This window comes from Antrostomus carolinensis, unplaced genomic scaffold (assembly GCF_000700745.2).
Source record: "Antrostomus carolinensis isolate BGI_N321 unplaced genomic scaffold, ASM70074v2 scaffold26162, whole genome shotgun sequence".
Classification (NCBI taxonomy): Eukaryota; Metazoa; Chordata; class Aves; order Caprimulgiformes; family Caprimulgidae; genus Antrostomus; species Antrostomus carolinensis.
This window is the reverse complement of record NW_010297971.1, coordinates 24,750-39,748: the sequence shown is the minus strand read 5'-3', so window position 1 is coordinate 39,748 and position 14,999 is coordinate 24,750.

The following is a 14,999-nucleotide window of genomic DNA, read 5'->3' as shown; positions in this document are numbered from 1 at the left end:
GACGCTGAACACTTTATGAAGGTAAATTATGCCATATCGAACAGGAAGGGGAATGGAAAAAATCACCCAGAGATAAATAGGTCTAAAGATTCATATATTGATCTTCCACTCATTCTTTTTCCCTCTTTCAATGTCTGCAATGGCTAAAGGTTCAATCAATACTTTCAGAGCTGTAATGCCATCTTTTATAATACCATCATAATTGGCCGTTACTACCACATGCCCTCGGACTGGCTTGTGGTATGGCCTTTTATAGCCAAGGACTTTCTTTTCTTCCCTTCCCATATCACATAACTGCAGGGGCAGGTTGAACATCGCCCTGGTGTTCTCCAAGTCAGGCCCTGCCTGCACACCAGGGCAAGGGGAGGACAGAGGTGCTCAGCCCTGAGCTGAAACCTCTGGGAAATTCAGCCAACAAACAACTTCTAATTCATTTAACAAGGCAAGTTCAAGCACGAGCAGATCTTATGGTTGAGCACACTGGTTTTTTTTGATCACGAGACACAATACACTTTACTGGTCTGGAGCTTCAAAACTCTTCCAGTCCCTAAAAGAAAGGATGGCTTTGGTTTACAAGGCCATAAGCAGTTAAAAGAACAGATTGTTCAAAGGAAAGAAATAGTGATTTGGTGCCTACCCAGCATGAATTTCAATAATTTTGGACTCTCCTGCCAAAGGACAGAAATCCATACTGCTTCCTATCCCCACCCCAGTAAATTCCCAGCATCGTGCCTCAGTGGTCTTCCTCAGGGTGGATTTTGGGTGCTGAAAGATGAGGGTGTTACTAAGAATATGGTGCACACCGCCAGCAGAGAAGAGAGGCAGGAAAATGTCTTTGAGGGTTTTGTTTTCACTGTGGAAAACCCATCTTTGATCATATTAGGTTTTGGCTATATTGGTTTCCCAACATAGAATCACAAAATGGTCTGGTTTGGAAGGGACCTTAAAACTCATCCAATTCCAATCCCCCCCCCGCCATCAGCAGGGACAACTTACACTAGACCAGGTTGCTCAAAGCCTCATACAGCCTGCTCCAAAGCATCTACTTGAGATACCATCAGTACAAACAGAAAAGTGGTGTTAGCCCTGGGTGGGGAACCCTCTATTTTTCAGTCCAGGCCCAACATCTTCCCTTTCATACTACTGTTTATTTACAGAAAGGAGATACTCACTGCTTTTTAACACAAACTGAGAGCGTGCTGAACAGTAACACAGCAGCTGGTGGTTTTACCCACGGCCCTATTTGGGGCAGCGTAAGAAGTGTTTGTTTGTCCTGCAAAAGCCTCACCCTGATGAATGTGGCTCCGCATCACCAGTGGAATCCTCTGCTATCAGAACAGCCCAAGATCCCCCAAAGCCACAGAGAGCAACATAAGCGTGAAATTCTTTATAATCACAGTTTAGCGTAAGAGATGAGCTTGTGCAGAGTTCAAGAAACCTCCTCTCAGGAATAGAGGTAATAGAGAAAAAAAAAGTAGAAAAATCATCAGACATGATCTGTGTGAAACACAAATAAAAATGGTCAATTAACAAAAGCTTAGTCAAGCTGATATTGGATTATATCTTCTATTGTGTCACCTTCAGAATTCTCACCTACGCATTTCTCTGTGTAGTAGGAATTAATACCCTGCTCTCCACCCTCATAAAACTTTCTGTTCTCTCCCCATCCCTGTAAATCTCCAGAAGGCCAAAATACTTTGCACTCCACTAAAACAGGATAACTGACTCTTAGTTACACAGTAGAAAAACACAGAGAAGATCCCTCTGGAAGGTCAGCAGCACTGTTCTGTGAACTTGCAGGCAAAGAGAAAAAAAAGACAGCAATGATACCAGGAGACAGGTAAATGCACATATACCCATAGGAAAAAATAAAAAGATGTATCAGGGGGATCTATTTCCCACCCATCATTACACCCAGCCTGGACAAGACCATGAAATATCCTAACACAACCACTGTGCTCTGGGAGGCAACTGTTCTTCACTCTAGTCACCCCCATGCCTGATTGAAGAAAATCTCATCACAAATCTATGACTGCTCTCCCAGTCTGGATCATGATTTCCACCTGAGAGATCTAAAATTGTCTTTGTCTCTAAGAGGAGAAAGTGACTGTTTAATCTAGATAAATGCATTAAACAAACTCTTACACAAAGTGGGAGATTTTAGTTATCAAGGATGAGCACAAGAGCTTGGATCAAGATCTGAGAAGTCTTTTTTACATCTCTTCTAGGTCTCATCAGGAGATGGCTCGCTTTCAGAACAACTGGCTTCTTGATGAATATTTAGAAATCAGAACACGAATAACTGGCACTCAGAGATCAAAACAATCCTAAATAACACTACAGTCCCCACTCAAGGCCTGTCAGCCACCACGGGCTGACATCCACGCAGACATCCACTTGTGAACACCTCGCACCAGCAGCTGGGGCTGCCCGTGGGTGCTCAGCAAGATGAATATCCTCCTCTCCAAGATGAGCTACCTACCCTACAAATCAGTGCTCTCTTCCCCGTGCACGTCCCTTCCCTCTAACTTTCTTCCATTACTCACACACTGGAAGAAAAGGTAAAGAGTAATAATAATTAGACAAGTACAAACAGCCAGACAGTTCTAGGGATGGTGCCTTCCACTAAATAACGGGCGGTTAGCATACCAAAGGGCGCTTGGTCTCACAGAGCTGACAAGCTCTCCGGTGTTGGCACATCATCCCTTATCCCACTGCTTGGGCTGGCCTCAGTGAGGCACATGCACTGCCCATGTCCTCACGCCCCACCAGTTTAAGTCAAGAGGAATTGGTTTTTCTCACGAGGGAGCGCTGGGAAAGCCTATGCGTTAGCAGCAAACCAGGTGGTGGGTTTGCTTGAGGAGCAGGGACAGGGATGGAGTAAGTAGTTATGGGAGGAGATGGACTGATGTCCAGAAGGGTTCATGAAAAGTCCACACTCTCAACTTTACTTCTCAATACCTGAAAACAAACTGAGGTTTCATGTATAAAAAGACAGAAATTATAGGAACACTGATGAACTGGAAGGGAGAAAGCTGGAGGGGGTTTGATGGTGTTGGTGCTTGCAACAGCAGGAGATCTACTGGATTACTCATGTGTCCAGTGACACAGGTCCAGCAAGGTGGTCTTGTTGAGAGTATAAAATGCTTGATTACATCACGAGACAAAGATGAAGGAGATCACTGTGAAAGAGTGATCAGCAGTCAGGTGACGTTCTGGGTCCTTCTAACTGTAAACAGTCTTCTGAAGCAACGTGCTTACAGCTGCACGAATACATGGGTGCTAGAAAGGAAAGCCTCTTTGTTTTAAGAATAGACAAAACAAACACCCGCTGTGATCCTGCTAGCAAAGTTAGCAAGTGAAGTTCAGATTTTTTGAAGAAGACCAGGGCAGAGGAGCGATGCTCTTTTGGAAGGTCGGCAGCACGCACCTTTCCTCACGTGTGCTGCTGCAGGGTGATCCTGGCAGATGTTCCATCTCCTTCGTAATTTTTCCTGTCTGCCCAGGCATTGCAGTTGATGATTTCTGAGGAAATAAGAGTACAAAACTTGATCGGCTCAGTAGAGTATAAAACCCAACAGGGAGTTCAAGAAATACTTGTGCACCCCGTAGCTGCAGACCCAAGATCACTGACCTTTTAAAAATCTTGATCATTGCCCCTAATTTAGGTAATGAAATGGTCAAAAGAAAACCTCTGAAAACACTGAGAGAGGAACAATTCTACCTTTCTGAAGGGCCAGAGGTGCAAAGGTGTGCAGTAGAGATTCCTTCTTTTGCAGCTACATGTTCAAACTTTCAATGCAGGAAGAGGAAAAGCAAAAGAGAAAATAAAAAACGCTGAAGTACTGGTTAACATGGTTTTTATTGTGATAAGATGGGGAAATGAGGACAAGAAGGAGTCAATAATTTTTTAAACTGTAGGAAAAGTATTTAATGAATAAATTGTTGTTCTATCTCATACTCTGCGAAGGTAATCAACTTTTTTCCCCAAAGTTTTTATTAAAGTTTTTATTATGAGGCTTAGCGATCACATTTTGATTTCATTAAGTTAATCTGTCTTTCCTCACTTATCTGTCCTTTCTGCATGCAAAATGGTCAATGTGCCAGTTAAAATTAGCAATATAATTCCAATAGTAACCCTATCCATCAAAACAAACACTATCTTTTGGTTTTATGGTCTTCAGATATGAATTTAAGTGCAGTTGTTTCTACTGTCATATAGGAACCTGATGAAGTCAGCAATTGCTTTAACCTCTCTTCCCTATATCTACATAAATTCCCTTCTCCTCTCTCAGCTTCCTTTGTTGACTCTTCTTTTCCTCCACTCCCCCAAAAACCTCTCGAGAGGACCTGTCAGTTCCTGTGCTAAAATTACTCATACATACATTTTTAGGACATTACGTCATCATTACAACAGGGATCTCACGTGCACCTTCAGTTACCATTTATTTCACCTCCCGTTCTTTCTTTACTATACAAGGAGGTGGACAAAAGCCAGAGGAAAGACAGGAGCCAGCAGAAGGTATCTTTCAAAAAAACTAACAAAAGGGGTTTGTTTTCCGCATTTTCTTTCTGAGCCAGAAGAACAACAGGACCCCTGCAACTCTGCTTTCCCAGAACTCAGGATCTTAATAAAAACAGTAAAGGTAAATAAGAGACAGTGCACGAAGACCACAGTTCATATGAACAGATAATGAAGCAAGTGCTAATTCAAATAGAAAATAGTTCAACAAAATAGTCTAGGTCCTCTCTGCTGCTTCTGGGACACTTCTGGTCCTAGACACTGGAATAAAAGGGCATTTTTGCAAGGAAGAGGTCAAGGAAGTCATTTATTTCCTGCCTCACACTAACTTCTACAGTACGTGAAGCAACAAAGACTTTCCTAGGAGATAAAAATATTAAACTGAAGAAGTTACTCTAATTTGTTGCTTCTTTACAGTTACAGATGAACACATCCATGAATTATTCACTTAGAATCCACACATCTGCAAGGAACCAGCTGGACTTTGTCTGACTTCACTTCAGGCATTCCACTTGCACCCTGCGAAAACCCGCACTGTTTCTATTGCAAGTTGAAACAAAAGTCTTTCTCCTATCTATTGCTCCTTCCTTTTACTGGTGGAACTTCAGCACCCAACTCACTTCAGCTCCACAATACAAGATATTACAAGAACACAAGATATATTATTCTGTATTACAATCAGTGAATGTACTTAATGCTCTACTTGACCCTGCTTTGCAGAGGGGTGGTTTAAGACTATCTCCAGACCTGTCTCCCAACCTCAGCCACTCAGTGAGTCACTGACAGTAGCAACATAGAGACGGATGGAAAGTAACGTACGTGACATTTTATGTGCTGAGGTGCAAGACAATATGACATGGAGGCACAGCTAATGGCACTAGAGAACCTAGACAGCCACCAATTTGAATATTTTAAGTGGAATTCAGTTTTGTAGGGAATGCTTTGTGCTTTGTAGCAGCTAAAATCCTGAAATATCAGCATTCAAGTTTCCTGCTGGATTTTACACTAGCAATTCAGCTAAAAAGCTTGCTCTCAAAGAATTTATAAAGCAAACATAGCAGGTTTGATTTCAGGTGATACTGTATTTAGGTCTAATCTGTGGAGGAAAATTATGAAGCCCAGCATTCCCTAAATAGTTGCTCCAAATTATGTCCATAATTTCATTACTCTAGGAAAAATATTCAACATGCAGTCTCTTTTTTAATTAAGATAAAAGAACAAATATAGTGAATACAAATCACTCCTATAACAGGACAAAGCAATTTCAGAGTACTTTATTCTAAAACAGCTGGGTTTATTTCAGGTCACGGTAAATGACATTTATACTCCTATTTTTTTTCTAGCACCTACATCTCTTGACAGACAGGGGTTTCTGCCCTTACTCAGATTAAAAACCCCTGAAATTTTTTCAGCAGAGGAGAGACCTGTGATGTACCAATATCAGCCCTTTACAACGAACTCATTACAATGAGCTACCTCCTCTCAGCAACATTCAGGGGCCACTCAGCAGTGGCTTTGAGTCCCTAGGGTGGTGCCCACTGTACGGTGGATTTTCCATTTGGGTTCAGATTAGATATTTCCCAGTAGAGAACAATCATCCAGGAACTTCTCTCATTAAAAAAAAGAGTAGGTGGAAAGACTCTCCTTATTCCTATGATTCTAAGAAAAGAGAAGAGGATTTTTTCTTCTTTTTTACATGTATACATCATCAAGAACCTGAAATGGAGTTATTCTATTTTCCACTGTAGCCTACCACACAGCCTTACTCCTCTCTCTACTGTAACGTTTTCTGGAAAACACTTTAAACCACATTTACTCTCTTTGCATTTACTTTCCTCTCTCTTTTCACACTATCCACTTGCCACAGAAAGTCATTTTGAAGTGACTGGGTTTTGGAACAGTGGTCTCCACCCCAGGCAAGATTTGCTCCCTGCCCCACAGCTCTCTGCTTCTGCAAGCCCCATCTCCACAGGAGCAGGGATGGTTCCTGATGCCCAGCAGTGCCCCAAGCATGATCTCATCCAGCTCTGGAGTGTTTTGTACATGAGGTGGTCAAGGATAGCTGAGGGTTTTGACCACACCAACATACCAAGCTGACCTGAACCTATTTGAAAAAGCAAAAGAAATGAGCACATCACATCCTCCAGGAACAACTTCAGGGGTAGGAGACAGGGAATAAACATCTGTTAATAGAATTATTGGTCCTGTTTGAAATGTCTTTTTCTTGTGGGAGAACTGCCATTACCTGCATCCATCAGCCATGGGCAATTAGTGGAAGCCAAGCAATACAAATAATCTCATCTTCCCTCTGTATAATGATCCAAGGCCAGATTTCAGACTCCAGCTTTGTGGGACACCACCAGCAGATGTGCAGTTGTACCATTGCAGGAGGTCAGATAGACAGGCTAAAACAGGAGCACTCACACCATTTTGCAGCCTGAATTTCGAGGCACGACTCTACATGACTCTGAGATTCCTCAGCGGAGCTGGTTTGGCTCCTGCAGATGTCCTGGCAGAGTTGTCAGCAGCAGCTTGCAGAATTGCTCTGTCCCCACAGAATTACCAGCTCCTCTTTTCCCTCCACTACAAAATCCTCTCAGTTTTTAACCCCACTTTTAATAACATAGCAATCTATGGTATTAAACTCCCTGTCTGTGCCTCTCCACAAAGTTGTTTTTTTCCCCTTTGCACTTAACAATATAAAATGGTGTTTAACAAAAACTTTTGCAGATACATTTTATTTTTATTTTTAAGACCTTCGGAAGCCAACTCATCTGCTTTCATGGGCTTCTTGCTGATACGTCTCACTTTATTAGTGACTTTGGCCTTGAGTGTCTCAGCTGTGTGATCAACACCGCAGGGGGTCAGTGGTATTTTCTCACTTTTAGTGTCTCTCAGCCTTTAACTCTGTCACCTGATGAACAGCACTACCCCTGGAACGCTTATCTCATATCGATTTTCTCCCGACTCCTGCTGCATTTCCAGCTGTCCCACCATTCCCCCCCGTCACCATGTATCCATTTAATGTTAACTTATTCCCTTTCTCTCGGGCTCTTCATTCTTACAGGGTCTTTTGCCACCTCCCTTTCCGTAGCAGCAGATTGTCAAAAAAACAATTTCCTTTTTTCACCTGACTCATTGTTTTCTTTCAGCCTTTTATCGTTTGTCAGCCGCGTGCCCGCTGGTCACCGCTCTACACTGGGATGGGTGGAGGAGAGATGCTAAGTTGAAGCAGATGTCCAAAAAGCCTTCTGCTCCTTGGCCATACCACCCTGCCCAGGATGGGTGGGCTCAGACTTATTAGGGGAGTGATGTGGACAGGTAACAGGGACTCTCAGCTCTCCACTGTTGCCATATGTTTCATCCCAGCTTGGATATATGGAGCAAGCAACAGTCTGTTGTAGGCTCCGGAAAGCATCTTTTCTTGATACTAAAGAGGTGATACTAAGAGCCATACTACTATGGCTACCAAAAGCTCCATTAATAAAGCACTTTATGGTTTTAGTACTGCTGATCCTAACTCAGTCATACCTGATACAGATGCCTTTGATAGCGGAAAGGACCACAAATGGAGTAGAAATCTCACCCTTTGGCTTACACTGGGCTGGGTGGAAGAGTAGAGAAATGAGTGTTGCCGGTTTTATACCAATAAGAAAGAAGAAATGGTTTCTTTGTAGATTTTTCCTGACACCAAAACCCTTTCAAAAGATCCCTCTATGAAAACTTTGTCCCCTAGAGTCCTACACCTTCTGACTAGTTGAGCTCACGAGCAGAAAGTCTGTTTTCCTCACCAACAGTAAAACTTTTCCTCCCATCTCAGTAGCTCAGAAAGCAAAATAAAATGATTTTTGTGTGGCATGCTTTCAAGAGCTTCCAAATATCTCTCTTTAAAATGATGTCATTAAAGACCAAAGGTGTTCTTAAGGAAAGTACAGTCCTCCTCAAGGAATAGGGCATTTAATCACATTTTTCCTTGAGCTGAAACAGTAGTTAGTAAGGGCAGAATACTGCTCACAATTTTAGCTAAGTGTTTTCGAGTGAGACAATCTTACAAATGTACTTAAAGTTAAAATTAGCTAAGAGCATACCAAAATCATCAATCTGGAAAAAGAATTTCATGGGACCCGAAACAGTAGTTCTGATTTTGCATTCTAACAGAAAAATGCAAAGAAAAAAGATGTTTCACCTGGTACTTGACATTTAAAATTTAAGTTTATCAAGAAAAATACATGTTAAAAAATCAATTATTTACACAGTTCTGTTTTCAGTCCCAGTATAGCCACGTAGGTGGGAGTCCATTGATTTTAGGGGACCGGATCTAACAGGTTTACATATTTTTTCCTGTTACCAACCCTGATCTTCAGCTTTCTGACGTTCTGAGGTCAGGGGTGCAGAGCTGGTGAGGGGTGGTTGCTTACCTTGTTCTACCTTTACTCTATGTCACTGCTGTTATATAAGTGTTGAGCTGGGCAAATGCCCCTGTTCTGCTGTGCACGGTAAAGGGATATAAAACCAGTTTGAATGCTGCAAAAGGAAGATGGTGAGCAGGACCAGATCATCCTACACACCCAGGGATAAACCAGAAGGAAGGATTTGATGTAGACCATCCAGCTGACCTCTCAATAAGGAATCCGGGGCTTGAGGTGAAGGGGCAGATCACCACTTTGTAGAAGAAGCAGCAGGACTTTCCCCAGAACAACAAACATGCTGGAGAGTCAGGGAACAATTTTTAGCATAGAAGTGTTTCACAGATGTTTGTTTCCCCACCAAGGCTATAGGGAAAGGAATCAGAGAAAAACAACCTTCTCTGCCCAGCAGGAAAAAGAGTCCCAGGGAATGGAAGAAGAGTGTAACAGCGAGTGCTGCAGAGAGCACTCAGTGCAAGAATGCTTCACAGTTTCTTGCCTCCCAACTTACTTATTTGGGACCGAGTGGCTTCGGCAGAATGTTGTTAGAAGGTCCCACCCACTCCTTTGCTCCTGAAGCGGATGGGGACAATACACATTTCTAGGGTTGCTGGAAAGCTTTTCTCTCTCCTGCCTTTCAGAAAAGCTTTCAAAACCCCCAGGTCCTACCGTGTTTTCCTCCAAGCCATCCTAGAGGAAGGACAACAGGGTTGAAGGGCCACCAGAAACTCTTCAGCCCTGCACATCCCTGCCCAACACTGAGCATTTCCCTCAAGGAGCTGTACCCATTTTCCCACTCCTGAGTGAGGTGCAGCACAGCCAGCGCTGCGTAGCCCTCTCTCAGCCCCTCTGATTTAATGTGTACGTGCTCTTTTATTCATCTAAAAAGTTTATTCCTTTGTCAGGTGCTGCGTCATATCAGAAGGCTGCGCTGAGAGAGATACGCTGGGAATTTATTGCTCTAACAGGTTTATTCTTACAGCAGCTATTCATTTATGCAGACTCCCCTCTCTTTGTCATCCCTGTGCATCAGTGGAGGCAGGTTCCTGCGCGGCATCCTCAGAGAGAGCCTGCATTGCCCTCCTGCGGCCGCCCGGATGGGAGACCCCCAACATTAATCATAGCAGCAGGAGTGTAAAATTCAATTTTACCTCTCCTTTCATTCTGAGATGAGTTGAAGGCCGGCCTTGTACTTTTAAGCCACACTTTACTTCATCAGAGCCCTGGTAACAAATGGAGTGTCTTCTTCGGGGAGTTTAACCATCAAAAAACACCTCGCCATTTAATTCCATGCGTGCCTAGGGTCAGAGAAGGAGCTCTTGGCATCAGCAAATGCTTCAGCCCTCAGCTGTACAGTAAACTATGTTTTAGCGATTGTTCTTCAATACGAAATGATCAGTCCATTTATCTGCTAAAGCAGCCTGTCTCTTTGTTCAGTCTCCCAATATTTTTTCCGCTGACCTGATCTGGACAATAAACCAGGGTCATCTTAAGATATTCACAGTTCAATTTGTTACTTGAGTGCCTCCGAGCCCGGCTCTCCCTGATGTCAGCATCACAGACTCCTCAGCCTTCACCACCAACCCAACCGCCCGTGCTGGACTTCCTGGCCCCGGGTCTGGACTGTCGTAGCGGCACTGCCCCCTCTGCCAGGGAATGGGCTCTCCAGTGGCAGTAGCTCTGTGGTCCCATCTACTGCCATGTCCCAAAGTCCCAGTGATGTGGTTTGCCCAATATCCTTCTCAAACTGAGTACACAACAAGTACTTGTACAAGGGTTTGGGTCTCTGCTCCCTGGGGAGGCTGCTTGCAGAGCTGCAGCCATTCTCCATCCCCCAGGTCCATGCGATGCTGCTCACCTTTGACAAGAGGCAGCTGATCTGTACTCAGAAGGTGCAGTGTGCCCCCAAACTTCTCGTCCTCAAACTCTCTCCTCGAAGTGGAGTGTTTTACCACCTTTGACAGAACAGGGCTTAGAAGCCCCACCATAATACACTAAGTGAATGCATGAAACACTGAGCCATCACAGAGAAGGAATTTACCACTTATCTACCTTATCCCTTAGCAATAATTTTGACTGTTTGCAGCAGGATGTGGTGCTGAGGTCCCAAAAGCTAAAACCAGGAACTCAACATCTTTACGACTCCTTGCACACTTACTGGCAAAGGTCACTGTAATGGTGTAACTATGGCCATCTCTCTCAGAAGAGCACGTAACCCATGCACAGCTGAATCATTGTTGGCCATCAGCATCCCACTAGCGTCTGAGTTCTGGGTTTCCAGTTTTGGAACTGGTTCACATATGTCTACATCATCTTACAGGAGCTTTTTAGAAACTCCATTTTTGTGAGAGTTTTCACAGTACCCCAGAATGCTGAGCTCTCACTGGGACCACCACCTCAGATTCACTTTTCCCTTGCTATCTGAAGTGTTTCCCACTAAGCCAGCTGAATGCCATGAACCTTACGCTTTGGCATCAAAAGTCCCTTTGCATTGTGTGGAAGATTAGACACCTACACAAGACTGTGATGTCCACTGCAGGAGGCAGTTGTCCAGAACTTAGCCCTTGCAGATCCCTGACTCACACCCAGAGCCCTTTCATACATGTAGCCATAAATAACTAATGCAAGTTTACACTACGGCGATGGAGGGATTTAATCTTTAAAGATGTTAAAAGAGTGTCCAAATCACTGAACAGTACTTTCTGCTCAGACAGTAAGCCATATAGAAAAGCTGCTCCTTATAATCACTAATTTTGATCCACTTGCCCTTTTTTATTCCGTATTTGCCACGTGTTGCTCCACTGAGGAATTCCATACTACCTATTCAGCATCATGTAAGCACCAGGATTTTAACAGCAACCTGCTGACAGCAGGAGCTTTCTCAACAATTCCCACCTTGATTGCGTCACACCAACACTTCAGCAAAAACAACCCAACACACAGAAGCAAAAGAGTAATGCTGGGAGCATCAAGAACGGAGCTTTCAATTCATGATAAAGGCCCAGTGAGTGGGAGGGCTGTGAGTGCACACGTGTGTATGCACGGAGCAGAGTTTGGAGAGATGAAGCCTAAATGGCTGGGCAGTTGCAGAAGGGGCCATAACCTGGATTTTTTTTTCAGAAAACTTTTCATTAAAAAGACTTTGAACTTTTTTCCAAAGAAGATTCTAAAACTTTATCCATGTTTTGGATAGATACCCATGATTTGAAGTTTCACCCTGCTTCGATTGCTTTTTCCCCCAAAGAGAAAGGGAGAGGCAGTAACTCTCACCTGCCAGTCTGCATCTTTCTGCAGTGGAAAAGCACAGGGAGGAGAGACAGGTGGCAAACTGCTTCCTGCCACTCGACTATATTAGGAGAAAGGAAAGATGGAAGACTCACTTTCTCTGCTACTTTTCCTCCAGTGACCACAAAGGAAGAATTAAGGGGAGACAAGTGATATAAATAAACCCCAAAAATCTAACAGATAAATTGAAGAAAAAAGTGCTGCTCAAATCAAGCACAGCATTTAAAGATCAGTCAGCACTGAGAAATATCAGATGTCAGCACTCTGCTAAATCCAGTTTTAGAAAGAAGGGTTTTCTCTCCAAGTGTTTCAGCTAACTTTGGTGAGAAAACTCCAAACCCACTTGCCAAAAACATTTTTGCCTTTCAGAAAACATCGTGTTTGTGGGTGCCAGTATACCTGACAGATGTCACAGGCTCATACTGCCATAGGAGATAAAATCTCACACGTATTTACACTTCAGTAAAATAAACAAGTGGGTGTACACAGCGAGAGACAACTTCAACAGCAAAATTCAAGTGGTCCAGTTCCTTCTGCCTCCAACCAAAAACTCATTCCAGAATAAAATTCTGGATGGAGGAGGCTGATATACGGTGTTTATCCTCTAACTTTTGTAAAAATACATAAACCAGCCCAATCCAAAGAATTCTATAGTACCCCTGTACTCTCTGAAGGTGCTTCTCCCTGGAGAACCCTCCTCAGGAAGAGCTGTGTTGGTGACAGATGCTCATGCGTTACCTGTCTCCACTGCTCCTTTGGGTGCAATCAGTGTGGCTTTGACCTGGTCAAAGCTCTGTTAGGTTCAGCTCAACTCTTCTCTCACTGCACCTGATGCAGGAATTCTGGTAAAGCCTAAAATACCTGTCTTGCCAGAAATTATTGCTTGCTGAGGTACAAGGGCTCCTGGAAAGCTTCCAAAACCTAATGGAAACGTCACTCAAATGAGTAATAAACAAGTAGAGGGTTCCTATATATTTCAGTATTCCTAGTCCCTGGGATCTCCTCCTACAACACATCTTCCCTCTGTATAGCACTCCTCACACTGACAAGGAGATCCTTAAATAGACTTAAAAGTACTCAGTGACAAAGGGACAAGAACTAGGAGGCACCTATGAGAGACTTTCTGATGGAGGACAGCACATAGAAAAGATCCAGAGCAGTAGGTGTTCTTTCCAACCGGGTATCTGTAGCCCTCCTCTGACTACTGTATTCATTCTTCATTTAATGCCAAGTGTTTTCCACTCAGACCTCCTCCTTCATCTTCATAAGTCTTCTTGTTGCACAGCTCAAACTCAGGAGGCCTCCAAATGGTGCCTAAATTGAAAGGTGCAAAGATTAACAACAATAATGATAGATCTGTCTACCCGCACGGTAACCTGCACAGTGTGTTACAGACGTGTTCGTGGGCCACAAATCCTGATCACAAAATAGCACCAGTGGGGACATTTTGAACAGTGATAACCTTGGCATTTCCAATAGGCTTGATTGGTGCAATTTGCCATTTAAATAATTTACTTAAAAAGTAGCTTTGTGAGTCTGAACAGCTGCACAGAAACATCATCCAACTCATCAGTGTTCTCGAGGCTAGGGGACATGGACACCTTACAACTTCAACATGACCATTTGGGCACACTTAGCAAGAGAGATGAGCACTGCTGCAAATGAGAAGCACGTACACAAGCTCTGATAACTGGCTCCATCGCTACGTGGTGAGCCTGGTAAGCTAGATCATGTGTCCACACCGCAGCTCGACTCCCTATCCTGTAGCTGCTCAGACTGACAAGCCAGTGGTGAGGCAAGTTTTGTAACAGAGCCAGGAATGACCAGCTCTGAGGTGCTCCAGTCCAGCAGATCCCATACGTGCAGCTGCAGGAGGAATCATTTTCTGCCCCTCCAGCTAAAACAAGACACTTCAAGGCTTCTTCAGTTGACCCCTCACCACTATAACACATGGCTTTCAAATCAGTGTCTCTTCCTGCAGCGTGAAGGGTTAAATCAGCTTCAGCTACAGTTTCCAAGAAACCAAAAAGATTTTGGCTTAGACCTTCCTCTGCACTGTGGTCAGCTCTGATTCAGCTCCAAACCCCCCTGTGTGCTTGACTGCCCAGCACCCTCATGTGCTGCAAAGAGCCCTTTTGGGTGTCCTGACTGGTCTGACAGCTCCTAATGGCCATCACTATTTCATAGTGTCTCAGGCTGTATTTATATGTCAAGCAGGTTGCTGTGATCAATGCCTCCCACGAGCACTAACCCCGTCTGTGCCTGTGCAGCAGCAGAACCAGGCTGGATGTCCATGTCCATGATCCCCCTCCCCTGCTAACAGCCGTCTCCGAAATGACAGTAGGCGTCTGGGCTTCAGCAGAGGAAGGCTATTTCCTTTGTTGACAAGCGCCTTTTGGGGAACGTTTTGCTGATCTAGATAAAGTGCATCTCGCTTCTCCACTCTCCTTCTAAGCCCCAACACGTTCCCACCCCTGCAGTGCCTGAAGGCATCTGCTAAGGTCGGTGACCTGTTGCCCCAGATACTGAACACCCATGTGCACAGCCACACTCTTGGAACCAGTCTTTGGCCTCCCCAAACGTTAACAGGCAAGGGGGAGAACAGAAAGGAAGAAAGATTAGCTCCACCTTACAAACAGGTACTGCTCTCGGGAGCAGGATTGAACATGAGCCTGGGTCTTTCAGGTCGTAACTCACCTGAAAGGGTCCTTCCTTCTCTCGCTTCACTGGGGTTCTCCCACGGCTCAGGGGTCACTTACACAACCCTGGTACCTCACCAAAAGAGA